We start from the raw sequence: 26,612 nt of genomic DNA on the forward strand, positions 1-26,612 counted from the left end.
AAAAAAAAAAAAAATTATTTTTTTTGTTTAACCCTATGTAAGCAATTTTGAAAACCTATATGAAATATATCACTTGTGAGGAGTTATATAATTTATCAAAATAAATAAAATAAGAAGAAGATTAAAATATGATCGTTTTTAAAGAACACTTCTATCAAAAAAAAAAAAAAATCAGTCCCAGATTTCACAAGGAAGTGTTACCAAGCCTTTAAGAAGTCTAATGCTTAATTCCAGAATGCTTTTCGAAGCTATTTCAAGGGACTGAAAATGAAAAAGACTTTCAAGTTATTTCTATAAAGTAGGTATAACATTAATATCCAAATCTGATGAGGAAGGAAATTACAGACCACTCTTACTTCTGAGTATTTATGCAAAAATACTGAGTGTTAGTTGTCAACTGCTATGAGATAAATTACCACAAATACAGCAGCTTAAAACAATGTACAGTTATTATCTCACAGTTTCCATTGCTTAGGAGCCTGAACACAGCTTAGCTGGGTCTTCAGCGTCTCACAAGGTAACAACCAAGGTGCCAGTCAGGCTGCACTCTCGTCTGGGGATCACATCCTTTTTCAAGCTCACATGGTTGTTGGAAGAATTCATTCCTTTGTGGCTGTAAACTCAAAAGAGTTGACATCTTCAAAGGCAGCAGGAAAGCTCTGACTTCAGAGAAAGCCCTAAACTCTCTTTTAAAGCCTTTACCTGATCAGGTAAGGCTTATCCAAAGTAATCTCCCTTTCATCAAGTCAAAAGTCAACAGATTAGGGACTTAATTACATCAACAAAATCCCTTAGTCTTTGCCACATAACATAGTCATGGGAGTGATATACTCTATTATATTTCATATATAATATATGAAATATATGTCTACCTTCAAGAGAAAGGGATCATACAAATACTGCCTAAGTACACTAAGTAACATATAGCAAAAACAAAAAATAGGAATACATTAAAGACAACATGTTACAATCGAGTAAGATTATTTTAAAAATACAAAAATAGTTCAATATAAGGATATAATTTTCACAGATACTAAGAAAGTTTTGATAATGTTCAACAAACCATCCTTGATTTTAAAATCCTCTAAAAAATAGGGATAGATTCTTCTTTATATCCCCAAAACAAACATAATGCTTAATGAGGAAATAGCAGGAGCATTTTCATTGAAATTAGGAAAAGTCTGTCTACTACCAAGATTGTTATTAATATTATTCTAGAGATACTACCAACACAATGGGCAAAGACTGAAAAGAGTTCAGAAGTACAGAAATTGCAAAGGAGGGGGTCTATTACTCTTTGCACATGATGTGACTATACACATGGAAAATGCAAGATAATCAACCAAAAACTACTACAAATAATAAAAAAAATCCAGTAAAGTAGAACATAAGTAATTTTCACATTTGCAAATAATAATCAGAAAATACACTGAAGTAAAGGCCTCATTCACTACAGCAACAAAAATATAAAATACTCAGGAATAACACTAACAGAAATGTGTAAGACCTAGTAAGCATGGGGGTGGGGTGGGGTGGGTGGGGAGTGATGCACATAAGCACACAAGCCTTCAGAAAATAGACCTTATTACTGAATAAGTTCAGTTCAGTCGCTGAGTCGTGTCTGACTCTTTGAGACCCAATGGACTGCAGCACACGAGGCCTCCCCATCCATCACCACCTCCCAGAGCTTGCTCAAACTCATGTCCATCGAGTCAGTGATGCCATCCAACCACCTCATCCTCTGTCGTCCCCTTCTCCTCCTGCCCTCAGTTTTTCTCAGCATCAGGGTCTTTTCCAATGAGTCAGTTCTTTGTATCAGGTGGCCAAAGTACTGGAGCTTCAGCTTCAGCCTCAGTCCTTGCAATGAATATTCAGAACTGATTTCCTTTGGGACGGACTGGTTTGACGTCCTTGCAGTCCAAAGGACTCTCAAGGGTCTTTTCCAACACCACAGTTCAAAAGCATCAATTCTTTGGCACTCAGCTGTCCAACTTTCAAATCCATACATACGTGACTACTAGAAAAGCCACAGCTTTGACTATATGGACCTTGCTGGTAAAGTAATGTCTCTACTTTTTAATATGGTGTCTAGGTTTGTCATAGCTTTTCTTCCAAGGAGCAAGTGTCTTTTAATTTCATGGCTGCAATCACCATCTGCAGTGATTTTTGGAGCCCAAGGAAACAAAGTCTGTCACTGTTTCCATTGTTTCCCCAGCTATTTGCCATGAAGTGATGGGACTGGATGCCATGATCTTAGTTTTTTGAATATTGAGTTTAAAAGACAATATCAAAAAGGTTTTGATTTTCCCTTTAAAAATATCAAATGATTTATTTAAAATTTTTTATTTTTAATTGAAGGATAATTGCTCTACAATATTGTGTTGGTTTCTGCCATACGTCAACATGAATCAGTCACAGGTATATGCATGCCCCCTACCTCTTGAACCTCTCTCCTACTTTCCACCTCATCCCATCCCTCTAGGTTGTTACAGAGCCCCTGCTCGAGTTCCCTGAGTCATACAGCAAGTTCCCATTGACTATGTATTTTGCGTACGGCGGCGTATACGTCTCCACGTTACTTTCTCCATTTGCCCCACCTTCTCCTTCCTCCCCAGCCCCCACGCCTGTACATCTGTTCTTCACGTCTGTGTCTCCACTGCTGGCCTGCAAACAGCTTCATCAGTACTGTCTTTCTAGAGCCCATATATATGTGTTAGTATATGGTATTTGTTTTTCTCTGACTTTACTTCACTCTATATAATAGGCTCTATGTTCATCCACCTCATTAGAACTGACTCAAACGTATTCCTCTTTATGGCTGGGTAATATTCCATTTTATATATGTACTACAGCTTCTTTATCCATCTGTCAATGGACATCTAGGTTGCTTCCATGTCCTAGCTACTGTAAATAGTGCTGCAGTGAACCGTGGGGTATGTGTATCTTTTTCAATTCTGGTTTCTTCAGGATATATGCCTAATAGTAGGATTTCTGGGTCATATGGTAGTTTTACTCCTAGTTTTTAAAGGAATTTCAATACTGTCTTCCATAGAGGCTGTATCAACTTACATTCCCACCAACAATGCAAGAGGGTTCCCTTTTCTCCACACCCTCTCTTCTTTTTATGACCAATTTCATCCCCAAAGTTAATGGAAAAACAAATAAGAGTAGCCAGCAAAAAGTCATCTATATGATCATCTAAAACACAGAAAATACTTAAGGGTCATTTAATAAAAATGCATAAAACCTTTGCACTGAAATCTACAAAACATTTCTGAGTTAAATTAAAGACACACATTCATGGAAAAAATAGTCTATTAATGGATTGTAAGACTCATACATATTGTTTAAGCTATTCCCCCTAAATTGATATAGAGACTCAGTGAAATCCCAATCAAAATCTCCATAACTTTATTATGGAAATTGACAAGCTGATTCTAAAATTTATGTGGAACTGCAAAGGATATAAATACTCAAAATAACCTTAGAAAAGGAAAGTAAATTTGGAGATATTATTCTACATGCCTTCAAAGCTTATAATAAAGCAAAGAAAATCAAGACAGTGTAACACTGGCAAAAGCACAAATAGATCAATGTAATAGAGTCAAGGAATAGATCCACACATTATATGGTCAAATTATTTTTGACAAACTCATTAAATAGAGAAAGAAAAACCTTTTTTTCAAAATGGTCCTAGAGGGCCTTCTCTGGTGGTCCAGTGGTTAAGAAACCACCTTGCAATGCAGGGTACACAGGTTAGATTCCTGGTCAGGGAACTAAGATCCCACATGGCAAGGGGCAACAAAGCCTGCACACTGCAGTGAAGATCCCATGTGCTGCAACTAAGACCTAATGCAGCCAAACAAAAAATTAAATTGTTTAAATGGCACCAGAAGTATAATTTACACACAGTGAATGCACAGATTTAAAGTGCACAGTTCCGCCATTTTTAACAAATGTATATACAAACTAATATATTTCATACTCTAGTCAATTTCCAGGTTGATGGCTTTAAACATATGAAAGAATGCTCAAGCTCCCTCATAATAATAGAAATTCAAGTTAAAACTACATCAAAATATTATTTTTTCACCTATCAGAGCAGCAAAAATCTAAAAGCTTGCTAAAATGAAGCTGTGGGAAAACAGGCCCTCTCACACATGTTTTATATGAGCGTCAACTGGCAGAGTCCTTATGGAGAGCTATCCCATTTCCAAATGCATGTAGCCTTTGACGCAGGAATTTTACTTTGGGTGGTTTATCCCACAGATATACTTCCATGTGTACAAAACAGTATGTGCATAAAGCTATTCTTAGCAGAACTGCTTGCAATAAGGCTGAAACAACCCAAATTTCACCTGTATGGGCAGTTTGCTGTTTAGTTGCTAAGTCATATCCGACCCTTTGCACCCCCATGGACTGTAGCACACCAAACTCCTTTGTCCATGGGATTTCCCAGGGAAGAACACCAGAGTGGGTTGCCATTTCCTTCTCCAGGGGATCTTCCCAACCTAGGAATCAAACCCACGTCTCCTGCACTGGCAGTCGGATTCTTTACCGCTGAACCACCAGGGAAGTTCACCATGAATTTGTTACTTAGCCACAACGATTAAATTCAAAAGACCAGGTCTAAAATCCTAGAAAATTATAGTATGTAATCAAAAGGCCAGGAAGTTGGAGTAAAAGAGTTCTAAGTTTTTCATACTATTCAGGAAGACTTATCTATGTACCACTCACTGCTTACCTGTACCTTCTACCTGATTTCATGGATAACTCTGGGCCACTGGCTTAATCCCGTAACACAAAGAAAATGCTTTTCTTAAAAAAAAAATTGAGATATAATTGACATATAAATTGGTTTCAGGCGCACAATTGGTTCATTATCTGTATATACTGCAAAATGATCACCAAATAAGTCCAGTTAACATTCATTACCATACACAGCTTTTTTTTCTTGTGGTGAGAACTTTAAAAAAAGTATTTATTTGGTTGAGAAGAACTGTACAAAAAAGATCTTCACGACCCAGATAATCACAATGGTGTGATCACTGACCTAGAGCCAGACATGCTGGAATGTGAAGTCAAGTGGGCCTTAGAAAGCATCACTACGAACAAAGCTAGTGGAGGTGATGGAATTCCAGTTGAGCTATTCCAAATCCTGAAAGATGATGCTGTGAAAGTGCTGCACTCAATATGCCAGCAAATTTGGAAAACTCAGCAGTGGCCACAGGACTGGAAAAGGTCAGTTTTCATTCCAATCCCAAAGAAAGGCAATGCCAAAGAATGCTCAAACGACCGCACAATTGCCCTCATCTCACACGCTAGTAAAGTAATGCTCAAAATTCTCCAAGCCAGGCTTCAGCAATATGTGAACCGAATGTTCAAGCTGGTTTTAGAAAAGGCAGAGGAACCAGAGATCAAATTGCCAACAGCCGCTGGATCATGGAAAAAGCAAGAGAGTTCCAGAAAAACATCTATTTCTGCTTTATTGACTATGCCAAAGCCTTTGACTGTGTCGATCACAATAAACTGTGGAAAATTCTGAAAGAGATGGGAATACCAGATCACCCGATCTGCCTCTTGAGAAATGTGTATGCAGGTCAGGAAGCAACAGTTAGAACTGGACATGGAACAACAGACTGGTTCCAAATAGGAAAAGGAGTTTGTCAAGGCTGTATATCGTCACCCTGTTTATTTAACTTATATGCAGACTACATCATGAGAAATGCTGGACTGGAAGAAGCACAAGCTGGAATCAAGATTGCCAGGAGAAATATCAATAACCTCAGATATGCAGATGACACCACCCTTATGGCAGAAAGTGAAGAGGAACTAAAAAGCCTCTTGATGAAAATGAAAGTGGAGAGTGAAAAAGTTGGCTTAAAGCTCAACATTCAGAAAACGAAGATCATGGCATCCGGTCCCATCACTTCATGGGAAATAGATGGGGAAACAATGGAAACAGTGTCAGACTTTATTTTTCTGGGCTCCAAAATCACTGCAGACGGTGACTGCAGCCATGAAATTAAAAGACGCTTACTCCTTGGAAGGAAAGTTATGACCAACCTAGATAGCATATTCAAAAGCAGAGACATTACTTTGCCAACAAAGGTTCGTCTAGTCAAGGCTATGGTTTTTCCTATGGTCATGTATGGATGTGAGAGTTGGACTATGAAGAAGGCTGAGTGCGGAAGAATTGATGCTTTTGAGCTGTGGTGCTGGAGAAGACTCTTGAGAGTCCCTTGAACTGCAAGGAGATCCAACCAGTCCATTTGAAGGAGATCATCCCTGAGATTTCTTTGCAAGGAATGATGCTAAAGCTGAAAGTCCAGTACTTTGGCCACCTCATGCGAAGAGTTGACTCATTGGTAAAGACTCTGATGCTGGGAGGGATTGGGGGCAGGAGGAGAAGGGGACGACAGAGGATGAGATGTCTGGATGGCATCACTGACTCGATGGACGTGAGTCTGGGTGAACTCCAGGAGTTGGTAGTGGACAGGGAGGCCTGGTGTGCTGCGATTCATGGGGTTGCAAAGAGTCGGACACGACTGAGCGACTGAACTGAACTGAACTGGGTCCTAGTTGCAGCATGCAGGATCTTTAGTTGCAGCATTCAACTCTTAGGACTCTTAGTCACGGCATACGGGAGGGATCCAGTTCCCTGAGCAGAAATTGAACCTGGGGCCCCTGCATTGGGAATGTGGAGTCTTAGGCACAGGACCACCAAGGAAGTCCCATGGTGAGAACTTTTAGGTTCTCTTTAGCATACAATACAGTATTATTAACTATAGTCCACATGCTAGACATTATAGTCCTAGGACTTATTTGTAGCTGGAAGTTTGTACCTTTTGACTCCCTTAACTCATTTTGCCTACCCTAAACCCCATCTCTGGCAACCATCAATCTACTCTCTGTCTTTATGAGTTTGTTTGAGATTACAAATATAATTGATATCATATAACACTTGTCTTGGAGAAGGCAATGGCAACCCACTCCAGTACTCTTGCCTGGGAAATCCCATGGACGGAGGAGCCTGGGATTCAGGGCTACAGTCCATGGGGTCGAGAAGAGTCGGATGTGACTGAGCAACTTCACTTTCACTTTTCACTTTCACGCACTGGGGAAGGACATGGCAACACACTCCAGTATTCTTGCCTGGAGAATCCCAGGGACGGGAGCCTGGTGGGCTGCCGTCTATGGGGTCGCAGAGTCAGACACGACTGACGTGACTTAGCAGCAGCAACACTTGTCTGTCTGGCTTACTTCACTTAGTATAATGCCTTCAAAGTTCATCCATGTAGTCACAAATGGCAGGATTTCCTTCTTTTTTATAGCTGAATAATATTCAAATTTATACAGTTGACTTATACAACACATCTTTATCCATTCATCCATCAGCAGACACTTAGATGTTTCCATCTCTTGGCTACTGCAAATAATTCTGCAATGAACATAGGGATGCAAATATCTTTTCAAGTGTTTTCATTTCCTTTGGATAAATACCCAGAGGTGGAACTGCTGGATCATTTTGTAATTCTAGTTTTGATTTTTTTGACAAACCTTCATGCTGTTTTCCATAGTGGCTGTACCAGTTTACATTCCCACTGCCAGGAAGATCCCCTTTTCTCCATATCCCCACCAATACCTGTTACTTCTTGATTTTTTAATAATAACCATTCTAAAATGTGTGACGTGATATCTCATTGTGCTTTTGATTTGCAGTCCCCTGACAGTGATGTTGAGTAGCTTCTCATGTACCTGTTGGCTATTTTTTATGTCTTCTTTGGGAAAATGTTCATTCAGATCCTCTGCCCATTTAAAAACTGGATTGTTTTGTCCTTTGCTATTGAGTTCTTTATATATTTTGGATATTAACCCCTTGTCAGATCTATGCTTTGCAAATATTTTCTCCCATTAGATGGTCTGCCTTTTCATTTTGTTGATGGTTTCCTTTGTTGTGCAGGAGTTTTTTTTAGTTTGACATATATATCAAACTTACTTTTACTTTTGGTGTCAAATCTAAAAAATCATTGCCGAGACAGACGTCAAAGAACTTACTGCCTATGTTTTCTTGTAGGAGTCTCAAGTCTTTAATCCATTCTGAGTTAATTTTTGTGTATGGTGTATTGTGGTCTAGCTTCATTCTCTTGCACGTGGATGTCCAGTTTTCCCCAAATCAGAAGCAACTCAGATGTCCTTCAATGGGTAAATGGTTAAACAAACCGTGGTATACTCATATCATGAAATATTGGTAGTTAAGAATTGATGCTTTTGAATTGTGGTGCTGGAAAAGACTCTTGAGAGTCCCTTGGACTGCAGGGAGAGCAAACTAGTCAATCCTAAAGGAAATCAACCCTGAATATTCATTGGAAGGACTGATGCTGATGGCCACCTGATGGGGAGAGCCAACTCATTGGAAAAGACTCTGATGCTGGGAAAGGCTGAAGGCAAAAGAAGGGGGAGGCAGAGGATGAGATGGTTGGATAGTATCACCAATTCAGTGGAGACGAATTTGGCTAAGCTCTGGGAGTCTGGAGGATAGGGAAGCCTGGCATGCTGCAGTCCATGGGGTTGCAAAGAGTCGAACTTGACTTAGCGACTGAACAACAATAAGAAGACTAGCAGCCTAGCAGTCACTGAAAGGGCTAACACAGGCGTGGAGCTTCTCAAAGGCTCCCTCCCCAAACAACTGTCACCATTTGACCTGCCTGGCAGTTCCCTGTAAACCACCACTGGTAGGACCTGTGTTTATTTCAACTGACTCAGAGCTCATTCACTGTGAATACCCTTTTCCCTGGAGCATTTACTGAAAATAACCAGTGGCAACTGTGTAACATCATAGGTGCTTTAGGTGATAGCAACTGGGGAGGGGAAAGAAGAAGCTGACCAAAACTTTCAAAGGAGAAACTTTGGAGTAAGATATCTACAGGAATATTTGAAAAGTTTCAACATATTCTTGGATATCTAGAAGGCCACTTGTATGCGCAGGGCTGTGTGCACGCCTAGGAAAGGCCTGAGACGACCCTAATCTCACTCACTGCTGAGAGACCTTGAGGCTCTGCACAAGCAGGAAGTAAAGACTAGGGCACAGCTGTCAACAGTGTGCTGCATTCTTGAAGCTATACCATAACACCACACACACACACACCCATACCCTAACATCACACACACCCCCATACCCTAACATCACACACACACACCCCTGTACCCTAACATCACACACACACACCCCCATACCCTAACATCACACACACACCCATACCCTAATATCACACACACACACACCCTATACCCTAACATCACACACACACACACCCTATACCCTAATATCACACACACACACACCCTATAGCCTAACATCACACACACACACACACACAGAGGCAAAGGCCAGGAGACTTATCAATTCAAAGCATGTACGGGAATAGCTGACCATTCATTACCTGATCACTAAACTAACCAAGCAGAGACTGTAAGTGGCCAAGCATGACAAAGAATACAGACTTACAGAATTAGTTCAGGAAAGTCACTAAAACAAATAGCAGCAGCACCAATAAACCCTGGGAAGAGCGGGGAATGTGATGTCCAGAGTGCCACACTGTATTATTGAAACGCCTAGTTTTCAAAAAACACATGAGACATGCAAAGAAATGGGAAAATATGACATACACAAGGTGGTGTGGGGAGCGGTGGGGGGAAGCAATTAATAGAAACTGTCTGGCAGAAAGCCTAGATGGATAGATTCCACTAGACAAAGAATTTAAATCAGCTTTTATAAATTTGTTTAAAGAACTAAAGGAAATCATGTCTAAAGAACTAAAGGAAAATGTAAGAATGTCTCACCAAATAAAGACTAAAAAAAGAACCAACATAAATATAAATCCCAACATAAAAAGAGAACTTCAGAGGAATTCTCTGGTGGTCCATTGGTTAGGACTCGGCACTCTCATTGCTGTGGTCTGGGCTCAATCCCTAGTCGGGAACTGGGATTCCACAGGCCATGTGGTGTGGCTAAAAAAGAAAAAGAACTTAGTTCAACAACTGAAAATGAAAATTTTTACTAAAGGAGCACGACTGTAGGTTCAAGCTGGCAGAACAAAGAATCAGAAAACTTGAAGAGATGTCAATTGAGATTCTTCAGTCTAAGGAAAAGAAAGAGAAAAAAAAGGAATAAAGAAAAATGAACAGAGCTTCAGACACCTGTGAAACACCATGAAGTGTACCAACGTGTGCACAACGGAGGTCCCAAAAGGAAAGAAAAGAACAACAACAACAAAATTGGGGGTAAATAATGGCACCCCATTCCAGTACTCTTGCCTGGAAAATCCCATGAACGGAGGAGCCTGGTAGGCTGCAGTCCATGGGGTCGCTAAGAGTCGGACACGACTGAGCGACTTCACTTTCACTTTTCTCTTTCATGCACTGGAGAAGGAAATGGCAACCCACTCCCGTGTTCTTGCCTGGAGAATCCCAGGTGGTCTATGGGGTCACACAGAGTGGGACACGACTGAAGCGACTTAGCATAGCATAGCATAGCAATGTCCCAAAATGTCCCAAAATGCATGAAACTCCAGAAGCTCAACACATCCTAAGTAAGATAAACCCAAACAGATCCATGTCTAGATACATCACACTCAAACTGTCATAAACCAAGGACAAAGAGAGACTTGAAAGCAGCAAGACTGATATCATTAATCACATATAAGGAATCCTCACGAAGATTAACAGCTGAATCCTCATCAATCATTGTCAGTATTCTGGTTGTGATATTTCCTATAGTTTTGCAAGATGCTACTATCGGAGGAAACTGGATAAAATGTACATGGAATCTCTCTATTATTTCTTATAAGTGCTTGTGAATCTACAGTTATTGCAAAATTAAAAATTTAACACACACACTTAAAACACTTGGATCCAAGATAAAATCATAATAGAAGCATAAAGATATTTAGAATTGAGCAATAATAAAAATACTGTATATCAAGACTTGAGAAACAAACAACAGTGGTAATTCAAGCTAAACTTATCATTTTGATGCTTATATTAGAAACGAAAAAAGTCTGAAAATTAAAAAAAAAACAGGCACCTAACTTGTTAGAAAAATAACAGAATAAAATGAAAGGAAGCAGATTAAAATGATTAGAGCAACAATCAGAAAAAATAAACTAGAGATGATCAAAAAGGCCAGGAGCTAGCGATCTGGGGGGAGAAAACTAATGAAATTGATGGAGACTTGCGGTAAAAGGGATAAGAAAGGAGAGAATAAAAAATACTCATAATGCAAAGGGGAACATAACTATAGGTGCAGCAGAGATTTAAAAGAAAACATTTTGCAAAACTTAGATGAACAAAATTTTAGAAAAATATTCCAACTTTCCAAGAAACAGTTCATTTCATATACAAACTCTTCCAGAAGACTGAAAAAGAGGAAATATTTCCAACTCATTCTATGAGATTAATAAAACTTAATTCTCCAAACTATCAAATTATAGTCAATCTCACTTGTGACCGTAGATGCATATACATTAATTAAAACGTTAGCAAACCAAATCAGTGATGTATAAAAGAGATAATAAATCATGACAAAGCCAGGTAAATTCCAGAGATACAAGAATGGTTTAATATTAGAGAACCAATTCTTCACATTAAGAGTAAAGGAGAAAACCAATTATCATGTTAATAGATGCAGAAGAAGTATTTGATAAAATTCAACACTCATCATGATAAAACAACTTTTAGCAACGTGAGAATAGAAATGATCTTTCTGAGTCTGTTAAAGAGTATCTCACATAACACTGAAAGCACACATCATTCTTAGTAGGGAAATGTCAGAAGCATTTCTATAAAACTGGAGTAACAAGGCAGGGGTGTCTACGGCCTCTAACATCGTGCTGAAGGTCAGTAAGACAGAGAGGGGTGTGGGGGTCGGGGGGAGAAAGGGAAGGAAGGGAAGAAGGGATGAAAGAGAAAGGGGGAGGAAGGTAGGTCAGACCTAATGTTTGAAAAGGGAAGATCAAAACTATCACCTATAATTATCTACAGAGAAAACCTTTAAGAACCAACCATATTATTAGAAATAATAAGAAAGTTTAGCAAGGTGGCTAAATACAAGATGGACAGGCAACAATAAACTGTACTTGCAATACCAGTAACTTAACGGGAAAAAAATTAAGATATTATTTATATATAAGCAGTGATGGCAATGACATTCTAGCTTGCTTCTCCAGTCTCCTTTCAATTCCGAAAGCCCTTGCTTCAACCCTGCCAATAAATGCTATTTTATTCTCTGAGACAGCTAGAATTGGGTTTTATTGCTTGCAAGCACACATCTTGCACTTACATTAATATTTTTTTTCTTACATTAATATTTTAATGGGTATTTGGAGTAAAAAAAATGTGTGTTGGGGTCCTCAAGACCACCTCCAAATTCCATGATTCCTTAGGAGGAATCAGGATTCAACATGCAGCTGTATGTGTGGTTATGATTTCTTACAGAGAAAAGATACAGAACAAAATCAGTAAAATCAGCAAAGAAAAAAGGCACAGGGGGCGTAGTCTGGAGGAAACCAAGACCAAGCTTCCAAGAGTTCTCTCTCATAGAGGATGCACTTAATTCCCTCAACAATGAGTTGTAACAACACTTGCCAAAAGTTGTTTACCAGGGAAGCTCATTAGAGACTGAACAGAGATTTAATGGGGGTTGGTTACAAAGATCCCCTCTGCCTGGTGACATGTACTCCAGAAGGAAAGCAGACGGCTACGGTAAACCATACTGTCTGCACAAACAGTTCAGGCACAGTGAACCACTCTCATCAGTGAGGGTGGTGAGAACCTTCCTGAAATCCTGGAAGCTCCCAGATGCCATCCATGTAAGCAGGCATTTCAAAGGACAGCAGTCAGGTCTGCTATGTTAATCCTGGGTTGGCCAAAAAGGTCGTTTGGGTTTTCGTGTAACAGCTTATAGAAGAACCCGAACAAACTTTCTGGCCAACCCAATAACTTTTCTGCATAACACATACTCTTTCTGACATATTGAATTGGAAAGCTAATTTATTATAGCCACTCTTCAATCCATCCACTTACTTTTGAAGTAATATCATTTAAATATATTTCATATTAACTTTTATGAGCTTACAAGTTTTTTAAAAGTCAAATAATACTAAGGCTTAACAATAAAACCAGGGCTTCCCTGGTGGTACCGTGGATAAGAATCCACCTGCCAATGCAGGGGACACCGGTTTGATCCCAGTCCAGGAAGACTCTCCACGCCATGGAGCAACTAAAGCCCATGCCTCACAACTACTCTAGGGCCCATGCTCTAGAGCCCTCGAGCCACAACCATTGAGCCCACGTGCCACAACTACTGAAGGCGGTGTGCCCAGGGCCTGCGCGCCACGAGAAGGGAAGCCCCCGCTTGCCACAGCTAGAGCAAGTCCATGTGCGGCAATAAAGCAATCAAAAATAAATAGTTAAAAATAAAATAAAACTGCTTCAGCCCAACTCTTTCTCTCCCAATCCACAACCAACAATTGCAAACTCTTTAGTAGTTTCTTCCAGTATTTAACTTCCATTTCTAAAAACACACATTTACTATCAGTTCTTGAGTTTTCAACTTTATAGTTATACTTCAACTACAGATAATGAGGATTTAACTTATATCTCTGACCACTCACCTCAGTCTCAAAAAAGTCTTATCATAATTTTTAGTTAAATCTCTATTGTTTTTCATTATTCAGTTCAGTTCAGTTCAGTCGCTCAGTCGTGTCCGATTCTTTGCGACCCCATGAATCACAGCACGCCAGGCCTCCCTGTCCATCACCAACTCCCGGAGTTCACTCAGACTCAGGTCCATCGAGTCGGTGATGCCATCCAGCCATCTCATCCTCTGTCGTCCCCTTCTGCTCCTGCCTTCAATCTTTCCCAGCATCAGAGTCTTTTCCAATGAGTCAACTCTTCGCATGAGGTGGCCACTCATTATTATGATTATATAAATGCTTGCAAATGAGCCATATAGGCCCAATTGAAATTATATCTTTCTCACATGGGTTGTCTTTCCTAGAATTAATAATTGCCTATTTTGAAATTTTAATTTTCTTTATTATTGTGGTTGTTTAGTTGCTAAGTCTTGTCCAACTCTTTTGCAATCCCATGGACTGTAGCCCACCAGGCTCCTGTCCATGGGATTTCCCATCTAAGAATACTGGAGTGGGTTGCCATTTCTCTAAACTCTTTCTCAGTACTGAAAGCCTCCTCTTATATGGTCAAATATATCTGGTAAATTATCCATCCCAATCATTTCTGGAGTTCTCCAACTGTAATGGTTGCACTGTAAGCCTGCCTAACAACTTTCCTTTCATCATAATTGGGGATCCTATATCATGGGTGGCTTCCCAGGTGGTAAAGAACCTGCCTACCAATGCAGGAGACTTAAGAGAGATGGGTTCAATCCCTGAGTCAGGAAGAGCCCCTGGAGAAGGAAATGGCAACCCACTCCAGTTTTCTTGCCTGGAGAATCCCATGGACTGAGGAGCCTGGCAAGCTACAGTCCACAGGGTCACACAGAGTTGGACACGACTGATGTGACTTAGTACACAGCATACACATTTCATGGATACCATGATTTTTGTTTTTCTTGATTTTTTTTCCCCTCCATCATTTTTATGGAAAATGTCATCCAGTTGCTTCCTGAGAAAGAATAGATAAATGAGACCTTACAAGTCTGAAAATGTCTTTATACTATTCCCACACTTGATAGATATTTTGGCAAGGTATAGACTTCTATACAGGAAAACAATGTTCTTTCAGCATTTGAAGGGATTATCCTGATGCCTTCTAACCTGGTATCCTTAGACTAATAATCTTTTCCAGGTGACCTGCTTTTTCTCTCTGAAAGTTTTTAGGATCCTCCCTTTTTCTACCACTAGTGTTGTTAAGATCTTTCTGCATTCATTGTACTAGGGTACTGGAAGTTGTTCATTCTGGAAACTCAAGACCTTCATTTCTGGGAAAATCAATCATTTCCTTTCTAGAATTACTATAAATGGCATGTTATGTGTGCTGAATTCATCCTCAAATTCTCTTTTCTCTTCTCTTTACTTTCCTATTTTCCCTCTACTCTCTGAGACTTCAACTTCACCTTCCAAATTTTCCATTGTATCTTTGAAAATCTTTCATATTTTAAATTTTCAAGTTTTTTTTTTTTTTTGGACAGCATCTTTTCAGTCTCCCTTCTTCCCTCCCCCACTTCCTTTCTGAATATTATCATGTTCCCATTTCATGGTTGTTACTCCCTGAGGTTGAGATTTTTGTTTAAGACTTGATTTTCTGTTTCCCCTCTGTTCCTTTGTTTTGGGTAATGATGCTATGAGATTTTCCTCATGTAACTGTTGTTTATTGACTGTCTACTCAACTTTGAGTGAAGTAATAAAAAGTTGTTTAAAATCGTGTGCTGGGGGAAGAGAGGGAATATTTTGGTATCTGGTAGGCTTCAGTACAAGGCAAAACGTGGCAAGTTTTGTTTTGTTTTTTTTAATTGGGACTGTTCCTCCATAAAGTACAGAAATGGTATGGACCTAATAGAAGCAGAAGATATTTAAGAAGAGGTGGCAAGAATACACAGAAGAACTGTACAAAAAAGATCTTCAAGACCCAGATAATCACGATGGTGTGATCACTGACCTAGAGCCAGACATCCTGGAATGTGAAGTTAAGTGGGCCTTAGACAGCATCACTACAAACAAAGCTAGTGGAGGTGATGGAATCCCAGTCGAGCTATTTCAAATCCTGAAAGATGATGCTGTGAAAGTGCTGCACTCAATATGCCAGCAAATTTGGAAAACTCAGCAGTGGCCACAGGACTAGAAAAGGTCAGCTTTCATTCCAATCCCAAAGAAAGGCAATGCCAAAGAATGCTCAAACTACCACACAATTGCACTCATCTCACACGCTAGTAAAGTAATGCTCAAAATTCTCCAAGCCAGGCTTCAGCAATACATGAACCATGAACTTCCAGATGTTCAAGCTGGTTTTAGAAAAGGCAGAGGAACCAGAAATAAAATTGCCAACATCCACTGGATCATCAAAAAAGCAAGAGAGTTCTGGAAAAACATCTATTTCTGCTTTATTGACTATGCCAAAGCCTTTGACTGTGTGGATCACAATAAACTGTGGAAAACCCTGAAAGAGATGGGAATGCCAGACCACCTGACCTGCTTCTTAAGAAACCTATATGCAGGTCAGGAAGCAACAGTTGGAACTGGACATGGAACAACAGACTAGTTCCAAATAGGAAAAGGAGTACATCAAGGCTGTATATTGTCACCCTGCTTATTTAACTTACATGCAGAGTACATCATGAGAAATGCTGGGCTGGAAGAAATATCAATAACCTCAGATATGCAGATGACACCACCCTTATGGCAGAAAGTGAAGAGGAACTCAAAAGCCTCTTGATGAAAGTGAAAGTGGAGAGTGAAAAAGTTGGCTTAAAGCTCAACATTCAGAAAACGGCGTCGCAAAGAGTCGGACACGACTGAGCGACTGAACTGAACTGAACTACACTGTTTCTCCATCAGATCAGATCAGATCAGTCGCTCAGTCGTCTCCGACTCTTTGCGACCCCATGTATCGCAGCACGCCAGGCCTCCCTGTCCATCACCAACCCCCGGAGTTCACTCAGACTCACGTCCATCGAGTCAGTGATGCCATCCAGCCATCTTATCCTCTGTCGTCCCCTTCTCCTCCTGCCCTCAATCCCTCCCAGCATCAGAGTCTTTTCCAATGAGTCAACACTTTGCATGAGGTGGCCAAAGTACTGGAGTTTCAGCTTTAGCATCATTCCTTCCAAAGAAATCCCAGGGCTGATCTCCTTTAGAATGGACTGGTTGGATCTCCTTGCAGTCCAAGGGACTCCCAAGAGTCTTCTCCAACACCACAGCTCAAAAGCATCAATTCTTCGGTGCTCAGCCTTCTTCACAGTCCAACTCTCACATCCATACATGACCACAGGAAAAACCATAGCCTTGACTAGATGAACCTTTGTTGGCAAAGTAATGTCTCTGCTTTTGAATATGCTATCTAGGTTGGTCATAACTTTCCTTCCAAGGAGTAAGCGTCTTTTAATTTCATGGCTGCAGTCACCATCTGCAGTGATTTTGGAGCCCAGAAAAATAAAGTCTGACACTGTTTCCACTGTTTCCCCATCTATTTCCCATGAAGTGATAGGACCGGATGCCATGATCTTTGTTTTCTGAATGTTGAGCTTTAAGCCAACTTTTTCACTCTCCTCTTTCACTTTCATCAAGAGGCTTTTGAGTTCCTCTTCACTTTCTGCCATAAGGGTGGTGTCATCTGCATATCTGAGGTTATTGATATTTCTCCCGGCAATCTTGATTCCAGCTTGTGTTTCTTCCAGTCCAGCATCTCTCATGATGTACTCTGCATATAAGTTAAATAAACAGGGTGACAATATACAGCCTTGACGAACTCCTTTTCCTATTTGGAACCAGTCTGTTGTTCCATGTCCAGTTCTAACTGTTGCTTCCTGACCTGCACACACATTTCTCAAGAGGCAGATCAGGTGGTCTGGTATTCCCATCTCTTTCAGAGTTTTCCACAGTTTATTATGATCCACACAGTCAAAGGCTTTGGCATAGTCAATAAAGCAGAAATAGATGTTTTTCTGGAACTCTCTTGCTTTTTCGATGATCCAGCGGCTGTTGGCAATTTGATCTCTGATTCCTCTGCCTTTTCTAAAACCAGCTTGAACATCAGGAAGTTCACGGTTCACATATTGCTGAAGCCTGGCTTGGAGAATTTTGAGCATTACTTTACTAGCGTGTGAGATGAGTGCAATTGTGTGGTAGTTTGAGCATTCTTTGGCATTGCCTTTCTTTGGGATTGGAATGAAAACTGAGCTTTTCAAGTCCTGTGGCCACTGCTGAGTTTTCCAAATTTGCTGGCATATTGAGTGCAGCACTTTCACAGCATCATCTTTCAGGATTTGGAATAGCTCAACTGGAATTCCATCACCTCCACTAGCTTCGTTCGTAGTGATGCTGTCTAAGGCCCACTTGACTTCACATTCCAGGATGTCTGGCTCTAGGTCAGTGATCATACCATCGTGATTATCTGGGTCATGAAGATCTTTTTTGTACAGTTCTTCTGTGTATTCTTGCCACCTCTTCTTAAATATCTTCTGCTTCTGTTAGGTCCATACCATTTCTGTCCTTTATCGAGCCCATCTTTGCATGAAATGTTCCTTTGGTATCTCTGATTTTCTTGAAGAGATCCCTAGTCTTTCCCATTCTGTTGTTTTCCTCTATTTCTTTGCATTGATCACTGAGGAAGGCTTTCTTATCTCTTTTTGCTATTCTTTGGAACTCTGCATTCAGATGTTTATATCTTTCCTTTTCTCCTTTGCTTTTCACTTCTCTTCTTTTCACAGCTATTTGTAAGGCCTCCCCAGACAGCCATTTTGCTTTTTTGCATTTCTTTTCTATGGGAATGGTCTTGATCCCTGTCTCCTGTACATTGTCACGAACCTCAGTCCATAGTTCATCAGGCACTCTATCGATCACATCTAGGCTCTTAAATCTATTTCTCACTTCCACTGTATAATCATCAGGGATTTGATTTAGGTCATACCTGAATGGTCTAGTGGTTTTCCCTACTTTCTTCAATTTAACTCTCAATTTGGCAATAAGGAGTTCATGGTCTGAGCCACAGTCAGCTCCTGGTCTTGTTTTTGCTGACTGTATAGAGCTTCTCCATCTTTGGCTGCAAAGAATAGAATCAATCTGATTTCTGTGTGGACCATCTGGTGATGTCCATGTATAGAGTCTTCTCTTGTGTTGTTGGAAGAGGGTGTTTGCTATGACCAGTGCATTTTCTTGGCAAAACTCTATTAGTCTTTGCCCTGCTTCATTCCGTATTCCAAGGCCAAATTTGCCTGTTACTCCAGGTGTTTCTTGACTTCCTACTTTTGCATTCCAGTCCCCTATAATGAAAAGGACATCTTTTTTGGGTGTTAGTTCTAAAAGGTCTTGTAGGTCTTCATAGAACCGTTCAACTTCAGCTTCTTCAGCGTTACTGGTTGGGGCATAGACTTGGATTACTGTGTTCCTCCATAAACATTAGTAAATAGGACTTTATTTTCAGAGAGGAATACTGGAATTCTCTAATATCCTTTAACCTACTGCTTCTCAAACTTTAACGTGCATATAAATCACCTGGGGGAATCTAGCTGAAATGCAGGTTTTGGTTTGGTAGGTCTGGAGTGGGGCCTGAGAGTCAGTGTTTCTAACCACCTCCCAGGGATGATGCCAGTACTACTGGTTCTTGGACAACAATCTGAATAGCAAGATTCTAATATACACTTGGCTCCCAGTGTTCTAAAATGTGAGGTCTGGGAAGAGGCTGGGCCACTGAAGATTTTGATCTTATGAAAGCATTTTTTTCAATTCCTCACTTGAAAGGATAAACTGACTAAAAACATTTTCAGGGGATTTTTTTCTCAGCCCCCTTCTGGACCACCAGATGCCATCAATTTCTATCAGCTTTCCCCTTCCTCTTTATCAGCCCTGAGAAGTGAAAGGAGGTGGGGAGGGGTGTCTCATCATTCAGTATGTAGAGTACCATTCTAACTGCCATTTTCAGAACGGCACTTGGTCTCTGCCCTCATTGGTGCCTGGAATCCCCAAGTCCAGATCTCCTTAGTTCAATTTTCTGAGATGGCAAATCTCCAAGGAGTCCTGGGGAGATCTGGTGGCATCTAACCACCCTTTCAATAGATTTTTCAGCCAATCCTACTTTTGGGCCTGCTCTCCAAACCATTACCAACACCTCACTACCACCTCCCTCACCCAGCACACACAGTTCTTCAGAATCACTGCAGTTTCCTACTTCTAAGCCTTTCCAGTGGGTCTAATGTCAATCAGCTGATTTTTACCAGTTCTTTTTGTAGACTTATGCTTTAGCTTTCTTATTTCATCCGTCTTCTTCCATTCTCCAAAATTTTATTGACAGTTCTCATCTGCTGTTGTTTCTTTCCTCTCTTCTTTTTGTTTTTATGGACTTTATTATCTTGCAGGGTTTTTTTTTAATGCTTTACTAACACATTAAGTGAATTTCTGAGGTAAATGCATGTGCTCAATCCACACATTTTAACCATCTATGATTAAACTTTCCCCCAAATGTCCCTCTCATTGTAGCCTGGTTCCTTCTACAGTTTATATAATATCTGCCAACATCTTATTACTTATTTTTGTTCTTATTGCTTATTTATGTTCCTTTTTCTTCCTTTAAATTGGTTGAATATGTATTATTCCTGTTTTCCTCTCTACTCGTTTGTGAGTTATATTTTCTTTTTTTCATTCTTTTAATGGTTAGTCTAAACATTACAGGGTTTCCGTCTGACAAGCAGGAGATGCAGGTTAGACCCCTGAGTCAGGAAGATTCCCATGAAGAAGGAAATGGCAACCCATTCCAGTATTCTTGCCTGGGAAATCTCATGGACAATGGAGCTGGTGGACTATAGTCCACGGGGTAGCAAAAGAGTCGGACACAATTTAGTGACTAAACAACAACAACAAAAACATTACAACAGGTAGTCTTTTTTTTTTTTTTAATCAACTTAATTGTGGTACAATTTATGTAAAATACATTATGGCTATCCAGGAGGTTGATAACTTCTGACCAATGTTTCTCAATCACCACAATCAACTTATAGAATGTTTCCAACACTCCAAACGTTCTCACATGTCCCTTTTATAGTCAGTCCTCTCCTCTACCTCCAGGTAGCCACCAATCTGCTTTCTGACACTACAGATTAGTCTGCATTTTCAAGAATTTCAAATATATGGAATCATACATTACAACAGATAATCTTGACTAATCAAAGGCAAATATTAACCCTTGAGCTTTTTCCCTTTCCCCAGACAATGCAAGGACCTTAACACACTTTAATCCTGGGATTATCAGATGTCCTCTAATCCACTGCTACTTAACTTTAATATGCACATTGTATTAGTTAGAGTTCTGCAGAGAAACAGAACTAATAGATATTATAGGAATTGGTTCAAGTAATTACAGAGGCCAAGAAGTTCCATGATCTGTCATCTGCAAGCTGGAGAACCAGGACAGCTGTTGGTATGATTCAGCCAAGTCCAAAGGCGTGGGAGCTAGGACCACCAATGTCCAAGGGCTGAAGATAATGTCCCAGCTCAGCCAGAGGGCAAATGCAACCTTCCTTTACCTTTTGGTCCTAGTCAGGCCCTCAACAGATTGGATGATGCCCATCCCCTTTAGTAGGGGTGATCTTCTTTACTCAGTCTAGCATTTAAAATGCTAATCTCTTCCAGAAACACCTTCACAGACAACCAGTTTTACCAGTTATCCCTTAGCCCAATTAAGTGGACACACAAAATTAATCATCACACATATGAATCACCCAGAGGGATTTTGTTAAAATGTAGATTATGGTTTGGTAGATGTTATTGTTATTATTATTTAAGAGCTATTATTTTTGTGTATTTTCTCTTTAGAAAAATTATACCAAGTAGGTGGCTACTTGCAGGGTACTGACCCTTTTCTTTTGTTAAAATATGGAAATAACATATTTTATGGTGTCCTGATTTCACACGATTATAAGTTTAGGACCTGGGCTTCCCCGGTGGCCCAGTGGTTGGGAGTTTGCCTGCCAACGCAGGGGTTCGATCCCTGCTCCAGGAAGATTTCACACGCTGCAGGGCAACTAAGTCCGTGAGCCACAGCTACTGGGCCTGCATGCCTAGGGCCCGGGCTCCACAAGAGAAGCCACTGCAATGAGAAGCCCACACAGTGCAACCAGAAAGGAGCCCCTCTACTCTCACCGCAACTACAGAAAGCCCACACACAGCAACAAAGACCCAGCATGGCCAAAAACAAGTACGTTAAAATTTAGAGAATGTTTAGGACTTAACAGAAATGCTAATCAAAGGCTAAAACGAAAGGACATTAAATCAGGCTGAACAATTTACTCTTGCCACATACTTTTTACTTTCAGGTTTGTGGGTTAGTATTTCACTAAGTATACGGTAAAAGGTTCCAGCCAGAATTCAAGTCGAGAGGATAATGTGAGCCATACTAGCTGGATAATTTAAACCATATTGTATCATACTCTCTTGCCTGACTGGATCTTAAAGCATGAATTAGTCAAACCATTTCCTTGTTCTAAAAATCATGAGGAACCACTGCCCCTCACATCCAGTTCCCTACATAACAGACTCTATGTTCTGATTCTGTTTTATCCTTCCATGGGGTCTTTACTGTCATACCTCCCATTTTTGATCAAACAGGGTAACCCACTATTCCTTGAATCAATATTGTGGTATCTCATCTTTCTCTGCTCATGCTGGTGTTTAGCCTAGATCACACACCCTCTACCATCCTCCCAGTTAACACTGAACCCAAGCTCTAAGGTGGAGCTCAACTGGCACCTTTTTCATAGAGCCGTCCCCTCTTCTCTCTCATATCTCTCATGCCACTTTGCTTGCATCTCACCTGAGGTGCTTACATGCTATTGAATGTTCTGGTTATTAATATACTTGTTTTATTCCTGTGATTAGGTTTTAAGTGACTTCAAGTGTGAGAGTGTAGCCTTTTCACCTTTGTACTCTTCACAGGCATAAAACAGAACCTTACCTGCAGCTCACAGATAATTACTGAATGAATATGTATTTTAGTGTCACTAAAAAAGGCTCCAGAGAACTTGAGCTGACATCATTTCCTCAATCCTCAGACCCTCAGACCCAAAAGGAACTCCTGAGTAACACTTTGCCATCTCTTACTTTGCAATGACCCTACCAGCATTGTCAAAACCTCCTAAATTTGAGTTTAGATTCCTCCTTTTTTCTCTTAGATTCATCTTTGATCTTCTTTGTTCCTATGTCCAATCATTCAAAAAAACTGTTGGTTTGTCTTCTGATTTGACCCTTCCTTTCCCTCCTCTTTTTCTACCATCTCTTCCACCACTCTGGTTAGTATCCTTTTATTTTCACATCACCTAATTATCTACAGCAAATTCCTCCTAGTTTACCTAATACTTTGCCTGCTCTAGTTTATTTTGTGTGTAATGGGGAACCATGATAATAATTTCATAGAGTTACAGATTGATAAATGAGATACAGCAAGCATATTGGACCTATTTTCTAGAAGTGGCCACTATCTGTTTGGAGAATTATCTCGTGCCTAGGTCCTCTGGTTCTGGTAGTGAACAATGACCACAGCCTCATCAGAGTATCATGTCCTTTTGGCTATAGCTATTAGTTCAGGCTAGCTGAGACACTGCAAGAGACTATGTCCCAATGACATAATCTGAATTTCTTGACTTGACCTTACCTAAAACCAGATGCCCCCTGGACTTTCTGGTTATGAGAATCAATAGATTTCCTTTATTAATTGAACTAGTTTGTTTTCTAAGTTCAATGAAGATATTAAATAATATGTATGTAAAGCGCTAAGCACAGTACCTTGCAAGTAAGTGTTAGCTATTATTTTTATTATCCCTAGAAAAGGCAGAGGAACCAGAGATAAAATTGCCAACATCCACTAGATCATCGAAAAAGCAAGAGAGTTCTGGAAAAACATCTATTTCTGTTTTATTGACTATGCCAAAGCCTTTGACTGTGTGGATCACAATAAACTGTGGAAAACTCTGAAAGAGATGGGAATACCAGACCACCTGACCTGCTTCTTGAGAAACCTATATGCAGGTCAGGAAGCAACAGTTAGAACTGGACATGGAACAACAGACTGGTTCCAAATAGGAAAAGGAGTACTTCAAGGCTGTATACTGTCACCCTGCTTATTTAATTTATATGCAGAGTACACCATGAGAAACGCTGGACTGGAGGAAGCACAAGCTGGAATCAAGATTGCCAGGAAAAATATCAATAACCTCAGATATGCAGATGACACCACCCTTATGGCAGAAAGTGAAGAGGAACTCAAAAGCCTCTTGATGAAAGTGAAAGAGGATGGTGAAAAAGTTGGCTTAAAGCTCAACATTCAGAAAATGAAGATCATGGTATCTGGTCCCATCACTTCAGGGAAATAGATGAAACAGTGGAAACAGTGTCAGACTTTATTTTTGGGGGCTCCAAAATCACTGCAGATGGTGATTGCAGCCATGAAATTAAAAGATGCTTACTCCTTGGAAGGAAAGTTATGACCAACCTAGGTAGCATATTCAAAAGCATTACTTTGCCAACAAAGTTCCATCTGGTCAAGGCTATGGTTTTTCCAGTGGTCATGTATGGATGTGAGAGTTGGACTGTGAAGAAAGCTGAGCGCCGAAGAATTGATGCTTTTGAACTGTGGTGTTGGAGAAGACTCTTGAGAGTCCCTTGGACTGCAAGGAGATCCAACCAGTCCATTCTAAAGGAGATCAATCCTGGGTGTTCTTTGGAAGGACTGATGCTAAAGCTGAAACTCCAATACTTTGGCCACCTCATGCGAAGAGTTGACTCATTGGAAAAGATTCTGATGCTGGGAGGGATTGGGGGTGGGAGGAGAAGGGGACGATGGAGGATGAGATGGCTGGATGGCATCACCGACTCGATGGACAAGAGTTTGGGTGAACTTCGGGAGTTGATGATGGACAGGGAGGCCTGGCGTGCCGCAATTGCTGGGGTCAAAAAGAGTCAGACAGGACTGAACGACTGAACTGAACTGATACCCTTGCCGTATCTCATATCCAATTCAACTTTTTCTCTCTTAACATCTTCCCCATAAAGACCAGCAAGGATAATTTCCTTATTATTTCCTGCATATTGTCCCTTTGCCTGGGCTGCCCTGGCACCAATCTAATAACGTCATTCTATATTCTTTTCACCAAGTCACATCCATCACTATTTAGAACCAGGCTAAAAGAAGTCTATCCTTCATTTGAATAGTAGTAGCCCTACACTGCTCACTGCTTTATCTAATTTCTCCTGCATTTATTTTCTAATTATTTCTAGCTACCATCTTGATCGCATACTACTTAAGGGGAAAAAAAAACCAGACTCCATGTTTACATATGATCACTGTGCCCTTTATAGGTTGAAATTTTGTCATTAGTTTCCAAAGCAACTTTTACAGTGTTGGACCCAGAGGAGGTGTCCAATAAATGTCTGTTATAGGAATAAATGAATGCAATTAAATTTAGAGGGTGTGGTATTCAGTTTAAAGCTTGTTGTTAGCACAGCTATTTTTTTTCCTTTTTCTAAGAATATATTCTTAGAAAGCATTTTCATCACAGCATAAAACTATCACAATGATTCCAACCTCTCATATTCTTCCTACTTATGTTTTAGAACTTTTTGGCCAAGGTCTAAAGAAAGAATATTCTATTAAAAATAATTTAACAATCAAAGTCTATTCTCTTTTATTCATATACATTTCATTAATCCAGTAGGTATTGTATCTGACCCTTCAGAGGTTTCTTGCCTCAGTAAACTAATGATAATAGTAAATTGTTGACAAGATATCCTGAGATGCTGGAAGAAAAAATTAAAGGGAAACTTTTTGTATTCATGGTTCCCTTTTTGGGTCTAAGTGGTAAAACAATCTCCTACTCAAAATTAAGTTAGTCTCTACTTAAAAAATGGAGGATTTTAAAAACTGCTATTGGGAATCAAAGGTCTGTGCCTCTGTCTGTTGAACTTAATTGCTGTATGGTTTAATGGAAAGGCCAAGGGCTGGTGAATTTAAACACTTCATAATAGCTAAAGATTAAAGTGAATTAAATTTAGCGCCTCTGGAATTTTTGATACATGTTCCAAATTTGTTTTTAATGACATAATTGTCCCACATTACATTTAAAATTACATCACAGTGAACTAGTTACATATGCAGTTATACTAACAGAAACCAATTCCAAATGTCAAAAATATAAGTGAGGACAACTGTAATGTTACCATTAAGAAAGTGGAAGTTGAAAATAGAAAAGAAACATTTAGGCTGAATAAGGTCTTCTATGAAATCTTTGAATAGAAAAACCTGGAAATTATATGTAACAGCTTAACAGTGCATTTTCAACAGCATTTAAAATCATTTAAATACATTTTCCTCAAAGTATTTTTCATTAACTTTAGTGGAAAAAGTTAGCTCCCAATCACACCAATGAGAATTGTACTAAATAAAATGAGAACATCTATCAAGAAATAAAAGTTACTAGTTATATGTAGAAATGGTCATATTTCATATTTTAAAAGAACAAGGAATGAAATTCAGTGTTCTTGCTTCTATTAGCCTTCTTTATTCTTTAACTAAAAGTAATTGTAATATTCTCTTGTCTCTGGGGCTTTCCTTTCTACAATCAATCATCTTTTTTCCACATTTCCCCTCCAAATGATTATTCCCCCTAGCCTTAAAACACTTGACGTTAATTCATACTATTTTACCGTCACAGCTTTCAAAACAATGCCCTGCCCTTGCTTAGTTAGCTTCACAAGCCACTCCCTTTTTCTTGAAAAGAAAAAAAAGGTTAAAGTATTTTTGCTATTACTTTGCCAGAAGGTACTATCTTTGTTATACAAATGAGCTTCTTTACTTTTAATCAAACTTTCAAATTCAAAACACAATGTTTAAAT

At 39.7% G+C, this 26,612-nt stretch overlaps 1 protein-coding gene across 3 annotated transcripts in view; it reads right to left on the reverse strand.

Moving 5' to 3' along the window:
* The window catches only part of LOC147346673 (uncharacterized), a 51,820-nt gene that overhangs the window by 23,309 nt on the left and 1,899 nt on the right, over window positions 1–26,612 (reverse strand). Inside the window, exon 1 of one of the 3 annotated variants that reach the window (XR_015153097.1) lies at window positions 460–16,988. The exons of 1 other annotated variant lie outside the window; for it this stretch is intronic. The gene's annotated coding sequence lies outside the window, so the exon portion shown is untranslated. Of the gene's footprint in view, window positions 1–459; window positions 16,989–26,612 lie in introns of those variants that run through there. One more of the 3 variants, XM_086371366.1, reaches the window with a different exon arrangement.

The sequence above is a fragment of the Bos grunniens genome, chromosome 23 (genome assembly GCF_055505025.1).
Source record: "Bos grunniens cultivar Pamir isolate PY7600 chromosome 23, Bosgru_T2T1.0, whole genome shotgun sequence".
NCBI classification, from domain to species: Eukaryota; Metazoa; Chordata; class Mammalia; order Artiodactyla; family Bovidae; genus Bos; species Bos grunniens.